Genomic DNA, 8307 nt, shown 5'->3' with positions numbered 1-8307 from the left:
ATGTACATATGGTCACTGTGTGGATGACATCGCCGATGCACTTATTGATGAAGCCGGTGACTGAGGTGGTATACTCCTCAATGCCATTGGATGAATCCCGGAACATATTCCAGTCGGTGCTAGCAAAACAGTCCTGTAGCGAAGCATCGCGTCATCTGAACACTTCCGTATTGAACCAGTCACTGGTACCTCCTGCATTAGTTTTTGCTTGTAAGCAGGAATCGGGAGGATAGAATTATGGTCAGTAATTAATCTCGCACTTTGAAGTAAAGTTCGGCTTACAAAAATGCAAGTAAATCATATTCCGAGATGTTCCCTGAGTTAACGGAGGAGCGATGGGAGAATCACAAGACAGGATTTAAACTCCCCGGCTGGAGAAGATGTTTCTGAACTGGGACACAGTGTAGCGAACATTAGTAGACGATGATCCCATTTTCTTCCATCTCACTCGTTTAGAAAACCCACCTCAAGTCAAACTCAAATTCATCTGCTGTGTAGCATAACCTGCAAATGGTGTAATGTTGGGGCTCAAACAACACTTGAGGTTCATTATTGGCGCCGACAGAGAGAGAGAGATCTTAATATATACTAATACAGTGCCTTGCGAAAGTATTCGGCCCCCTTGAACTTTGGAACCTTTTGCCACATTTCAGGCTTCAAACATAAAGATATAAAACTGTATTTTTGTGTGAAGAATCAACAACAAGTGGGACACAATCATGAAGTGGAACAACATTTATTGGATATTTCAAACTTTTTTAACAAATCAAAAACTGAAAAATTGGGCGTGCAAAATTATTCAGCCCCTTTACTTTCAGTGCAGCAAACTCTCTCCAGAAGTTCAGTGAGGATCTCTGAATGATCCAATGTTGACCTAAATGACTAATGATGATAAATACAATCCACCTGTGTGTAATCAAGTCTCCGTATAAATGCACCTGCACTGTGATAGTCTCAGAGGTCCGTTAAAAGCGCAGAGAGCATCATGAAGAACAAGGAACACACCAGGCAGGTTCGAGATACTGTTGTGAAGAAGTTTAAAGCCGGATTTGGATACAAAACGATTTCCCAAGCTTTAAACATCCCAAGGAGCACTGTGCAAGCGATAATATTGAAATGGAAGGAGTATCAGACCACTGTAAATCTACCAAGACCTGGCCGTCCCTCTAAACTTTCAGCTCATACAAGGAGAAGACTGATCAGAGATGCAGCCAAGATGCCCATGATCACTCTGGATGAACTGCAGAGATCTACAGCTGAGGTGGGAGACTCTGTCCATAGGACAACAATCAGTCGTATATTGCACAAATCTGGCCTTTATGGAAGAGTGGCAAGAAGAAAGCCATTTCTTAAAGATATCCATAAAAAGTGTAGTTTAAAGTTTGCCACAAGCCACCTGGGAGACACACCAAACATGTGGAAGAAGGTGCTCTGGTCAGATGAAACCAAAATTGGACTTTTTGTCAACAATGCAAAACGTTATGTTTGGCGTAAAAGCAACACAGCTCATCACACTGAACACACCATCCCCACTGTCAAACATGGTGGTGGCAGCATCATGGTTTGGGCCTGCTTTTCTTCAGCAGGGACAGGGAAGATGGTTAAAATTGATGGGAAGATGGATGGAGCCAAATACAGGACCATTCTGGAAGAAAACCTGATGGAGTCTGCAAAAGACCTGAGACTGGGATGGAGATTTGTCTTCCAACAAGACAATGATCCAAAACATAAAGCAACATCTACAATAGAATGGTTCAAAAATAAACATATCCAGGTGTTAGAATGGCCAAGTCAAAGTCCAGACCTAAATCCAATCGAGAATCTGTGGAAAGAACTGAAAACTGCTGTTCACAAATGCTCTCCATCCAACCTCACTGAGCTCGAGCTGTTTTGCAAGGAGGAATGGGAAAAAATGTCAGTCTCTCGATGTGCAAAACTGATAGAGACATACCCCAAGCGACTTACAGCTGTAATCGCAGCAAAAGGTGGCGCTACAAAGTATTAACTTAAGGGGGCTGAATAATTTTGCACGCCCAATTTTTCAGTTTTTGATTTGTTAAAAAAGTTTGAAATATCCAATAAATGTCGTTCCACTTCATGATTGTGTCCCACTTGTTGTTGATTCTTCACAAAAAAATACAGTTTTATATCTTTATGTTTGAAGCCTGAAATGTGGCAAAAGTTTGCAAAGTTCAAGGGGGCCGAATACTTTCGCAAGGCACTGTATAATATAATATATAATATAATTTTGTTTGCGGACTGCCATAATACCAAAAAAGAAGAATATTAAGGCGATCACCGATGAGTGTCCCAGCTTGCAAGCCATAGGTTTTCTTTGGTGGCAATGAGGCCTTTTGTTTGTTTTTGAGTCATTAGTTTGGGCATGCCTTTAGTATTTTTTCCTTTTTGTACTTATTTATGTTTTATTACCCTCTGAATAAATACTAATCCGCTTGGACTGACCGACCAAGAGGTCAAGAGAAACAGAGCTGGCCCTGGATCAAGGTAAGGTTGCTGTCTCCCTTTGTACATGTGCATCCAATAGACTTCAAGCGCTGATTTCTCACATATATGCACACATTCATTCAGGTTACAGACCAGTTAACCAGGCCAATGACATCTCGATAGTGAGTGCAACAATAGTAGCAGGATAGTTTTGGGTTTTGTAACATATGGGAGCTCGTCCTGCATTCATTTGAACAGAGGTGAACATTTGCAGATGTAGTGTGGGTGATTTTGAACCAGTATGGTTCGGTACTGCGTTTGTGCATTTGCTGAGAGAGTTTGTAGCAAGTGTTGTAACGAGCTAGTATGCTAGGAGAGATTAGCAAGATAGCTGATGGTTTTGGTCAACAGAAATGTTTGGTGCGGTTTGTAAGCTACTGTAGGGCTGATAAGGTGTCTTCTTGGTTGTATTTGTGGGCTGAGAAATGAGTTGGCTCCCCCAAGTGATCTGTTGAAGTCAGAGTTTGTCGGTGAGGCTTTTGTTCCTTTAGCTGACACGTTTTTTTTGCCAAAGCAGAGGAGATTGTGGTTACTCAGCAGGTTGACCGTGAGGTTGTTTGGATGTCAAGTTTGATTTAGCTGACACATTTCTCACATGGATATGGAAGGGAGGATATTCTTATTCTTCCCAATGACGTTGTGAGGATTATCTGGCAGACCTGGTCTGGGTTTTGCAGGTGGACTTGGCTGTGTCTTGTGATGAGAATCAGGAGTTTGAAGAAGTGAGGTTGGTGGAGAATCCAGATCCACCGGTGTTGTCACTTCCTGTTGTTGAGGAGCATTTGATAGTTCCTACAGCATGTAGGCCTAGCGTGTCTCCTGCTAAGGTGGAGGAAATTGAGGAGGATATGGCTAGCTGTTCCCCTCCAGTGAGTGTGCAGGGCTGGAGCAAAGAGGCATTAGGGAACGTAGATGGTGTTCTTAGTGAGTTGGCTGAAGTTGTGGTCGATGTTCACGTGCCCCTAGTGAAGGTTGCTCCAAGTCTCTAATCGTTGCCTCCATACCAGATGGAGCTTGGCGCTTGTGACCATGGGGTGTTATGATATGGGGGCACGGGTAGTGTAAGAACATAGACAAACACACTATCCAGGATACACTTCTACACTCCATTACCCCTAGGGAGGAGCAGCAACCTTGTCCAGATGCTGAGCCTGGTTAATAAGCACATCAGGTGCTGCCAATTAGGGTGATCGTCAGTCAGTGTCCCAGTTTGCAAGCCATGCAGCTGCAGGTTTTGCTTGGTGGCCACGAGGCCTTTTGTTTGTTTTTAGTCTTTAGTCATCCCTTTTGATATTTTTGCACATACACTGGATTTATGTTTCATGACCCTCTGAACAAATATTAATCTGCTTGGACAACCAAGAGTTCAAGAGAGAGTTGGCCCTGGACCAAGGTAATGTTGCTGTCTCCCTGGGCACATGTGCATCCAACACGGTCCTCACGTAGCTGCACACATTCATTCAGGTTACAGACCAGTTAACTAAGCCTAAACCCCCTAGACTTAACGCGTGCAAGAATATTAGCGGGCTAGTTATGGGTTTTTTGAGTGCATCTGATTGTCAATGCAAGGCTGAGATCACACACAAAGCTTTTGGCTCAATTATATAGTGGGATTTTAGATATCCAATCAACCAACCTAGTGTGAGTTCTAATCGGGATTTAATGACCATTCTGATGTGCTGTGAAAAGGATATTTTCGCCTCGTCTTTCCATCCGTTGCTCTCGTCCTTGTCTTATTGGACGTCATCATCCGCTACACTCTCTCTCTCTCTCTCCTGATTTCCATTTTGGGTTTGTGGTCAATGAATCCGATCTCCGCTCTTCCCCTAATTTTCTTTTTGATTAACAAATAGAAGCCCCAGTTTCCCTTTTGTACCATTCTTATAAAGCATGTTCGTGCAATTAATGCATAAATTAATGGCAATCTGGGAATAAATGAAAAATGATGATGAGCAATGAAGATTCAAGACGGAGAAAGAAAGAGCGAGAGAATGGAGAGAGAGAAAGAGAAAGCGTTTCAAGCTCCATCGCTTCCTTCCAGGTGTCTTTGCCCGCATCATTTCAGCTGTGAACCATAATCAACTTCCTTAATGAAATACGTAATTAACATATTATAATTGTACTACGGATGGTTTTGACAGAAATCATTTTCCATATCTAATACTATGCTAATTTAATCTGTTCCCCTTCTCGCCAACATGACCTTTTGTGATTAAGTTTCATGGCGGATTTCTTCAGTGTGTTTCTGTGCGAAGTGTGTGTGTGTGAATGCATTTGTGTGGTTGATGGATTGATTAAGCCACTGCGAATGCCAGTGCTAGGACGTGGCTGTCACAGTTTTAACACCCGGAATGCAGACGCAGATGGCGAGAAAAGGTATATGAGAAGTGAGAGGCAACTTGGGGAGATATGTAGAGCGGGTCTACCTAGCTGAGGAAAGGTACTGTTTGATCTTTAGAAACCAACTGAGAGGCAGTTATGATTTGTCAAATAATACCAGAATAACTTTTGTACAGACCATGGGCAAACAGTCCACTCCTTTCCCACCCTCATTTATGTCAAAAGCCAACATGTTGCATTCATATAAGCCATATGCCCAATAGAGATACAGGAAATCAGCCAATGATTTTCTCCCCTTGTAGGACAACAGATGGCTATTATCAGAGTCATGTGAAAGAAAGGTTTTTCTGATGAACTGGATACCATAATGCTGCCTCTGCACAGTCTACTCACCCACTAATGATGAATACTTGGGAGACCTCTTTTTGGGAGACCTCTTTTTGGGAGACCTCTTTTTGGGAGACCTCTTGCATCTTAAGCTGTTTTGTTTGTACCCTCAGTGAACATTTCTGTTCAATAACTGACTGTTATTGGTCAATAATAACCCTGAGGAGCCAACATGGATGGCTTTGAGTCATGTCACGTCATCCCACAGCCCAGTGTATATCACAAAGCATTTCAGTTGAAATGGGGACGGCCTAGATATGACTCCGGGGTATATCATATGCGATAGAGTTCCAGCCCTACAATATTTCGCTCCTCTTCGTGTACACAAAAAGGTCAAGTAGGAAGGAATGCAGGAGGTGGGGAAACACAGGAAGTGAATAGGAAGTAATCTGTGCCGTGGCCTATAGTGCACAATATTTGATGAGTGACAGATTGGATGCCAGCGAGTAATGAGAGAAAGTGTCCCAGACTGCCAGTGCCATTGTTTGTCTGTGTGACGGCTTCAGTGCCCCAAGGTGTGCCAACGACACTGCCACTTTTCACCTCCGATCAACAGTGTATCCCTCTGCCTTTCAGTGTGGCATAACCCATATGGGGTGTTGGGACTTGACATGTTTGTGTTATGCTGGCATGTCACTTGTTGTTTAATGCGTGTACTGCTGGAACGAGCTGCAAAAAATACTCAAACTGGACAGTTTTATCTCCATCTCTTTATAGAAAGACTCAATCGTGGACACTTACTGACTGTTGAGGCTGCTTCGCGTGACGTATTGTGGTCTCTACCTTCTTGCCCTTTGTGCTGTTGCTGTGTCCAATAATGTTTGTACCATGTTTTGTGCTGCTACCATGTTGTGCTGCTGCCATGTTGTGTTGCTACCATGTTGTCATGTTTTCTACCATGCTGTGTTGTCATGTGTTGCGGCCATGCTATGTGGTTGTCTTTAGGTCTCTCTTTGTGTTATGGTGTCTTGCTTGTTGTGATGTGTGTTTTGTCCTATATTTGATTGATTTACTTTTAATCCCAGCCCCCGTCACCACAGGAGGCCTTTTGCCTTTTGGTAGGCCGTCATTTTAAATAAGAATTTGTTCTCAACTGACTTGCCTAGTTAAATAAAGGTTAAATAAAATAGTGTGTGCGTTAGTTTACTCAAAGTCTGTTTGTATAATTGGTGTTATAGAGCAGCGCACCGGACAGATGAAAATCAACCTTTTAAGTGCATTTTCCTCGACTTGAGGAGGTTGCATTCACAGTAAATGCTGCACACATTCAGATAACCACTGTAGAGGCGACTTTAAGGACAAGATATCCACAAGCACTGCAGCTTTCCTCAGAAAACACAGACACAACCACGTTAGACACACAGGTACAGCGCAGATCACATTGATGTGATCATGCGAAATAACATCATGCTGGGTATAGTGAGGCTCTCAAATGTTTAGGTTACGGCAGACTAAGGCAATAGAGGGTTGGGCATATCATCCATATGAAATACAATATTCATCCACCTTCGCACAGAGGTTCTATAGGTCGAGATAGCGGTTACCCCTGATTACTGATACGAGGTCAGATATTCTTTCAATACCATATTGGTGATGATTGGGGGTAATCTGATCCTAGATCTGTGGTTTTAGGGAAACGTCTATGTCTTGTTGTTCTATTAGAAACCACAGAAGCTAGTGCTTGATGCTTTTGCTATGGCTAGCGGCTAACGCTGCGGTACGAGGGTCATAGGGTCATATCCATCTCCATCTGTCAATCAGCCAAACCTCCAATCTGATAAAAGTATGCGGTCGCCATCCCTCATTACTGAGTCCACAACACAAAATGAGCCTGATGCACACTGATAAGTATCTAAAATGGTTTCTGGCCCTCGGGCTAACGAAATGATGAGCACTATCAAATATCAGACACTTCTGCCTGGGTATTAGGGCCCATATCTGCCATGCAGCTTTGATCACTCAGCAACAAAGTGTGCGCTTCTTTCGATACCCCTTCATCCACCCACCCCTGACAGACATCTATGAACAGACAATGACGTGAGCGCTGACAGGGTCGATGGAGACATTTGACAAAAATGTGGTTGTTTTGAGGAAGAGACACTTTTGTTAGAGAGCTTGCTCTGATTGTTGGTTATAAGTAGTGCAGTACTTTAAATATGGGATATATATTGGCATTCAGGAGGAGACAAGGGTAATACTTGAATGACTGTGGTCATTTTTGAATAAGAGCCCTGTGACATTCCATGACAGATCATGCATTGGGGACCTTTTTTACTCTCCGAAAGGTTCTCAAACATTTTCTAAAAGAGCCGCGACATCCCTTTGCAACTTGACTGAGTAGTGAGCTCTCTGTTTGAATCTAGAACAGCTGAACACACTTCCAGACCCGCACGGCAAATTCCCTGGCAATCTTCCACACTGTAATCCTCATCTCTCCTCTCCCTCTTCTGTCCTCTCCTCCGCTCGATCCCTTTTCCCTCTCTCCCCTCTCCGTTACTCCTTTATCTGTCCTTCCTTCCCTGCACCTTACTCCTTATTTTCTGTCCTACCTATTTTGTCAAAGGTCCTCCTCTTCTGTCTTCTCTCTTCTCATGTGTTCTTTCATCTATTTTACATTTACATTTGAGTCATTTAGCAGACGCTCTTATCCAGAGCGACTTAGTAGTCGAGTGCATACATTTTCATACTTTCTTTTATTTGTGTTAATTTTTCATCTTCAGTTTCTACCCTCTTACCTGTTCCTTTAGGTACTGCTCTTCTCTCCTTTCCTCCTCCAATTTCCCTTTTATCACGTCATTATTTCTCCCTTTCCTTTCTCTCAACGATACACCCCTCTCTCGTCTCTTTATCTCATTGCAGTCATTGAGGATGTGCTCGACAGTCACCACCTGGCTATTTCCTTGCTAGACTCGAGGAAGGTGAGGATGCCTATTGATTGAAAAAAAACTTTTAGCCCCCCACCCCTTCCAGAAGCAAAAACTTTTAGCCCCCCCCCCCCCCCCAGAAGTATAAGCAAATGGATGATAGATGCTTAAAATCAGTCCCTATTGGCCATTTCCCCCCTGGTTGCGATGT

Source organism: Oncorhynchus mykiss, chromosome 18 (assembly GCF_013265735.2).
Source record: "Oncorhynchus mykiss isolate Arlee chromosome 18, USDA_OmykA_1.1, whole genome shotgun sequence".
Taxonomy (NCBI): Eukaryota; Metazoa; Chordata; class Actinopteri; order Salmoniformes; family Salmonidae; genus Oncorhynchus; species Oncorhynchus mykiss.
This window is presented reverse-complemented; position numbering follows the sequence as displayed.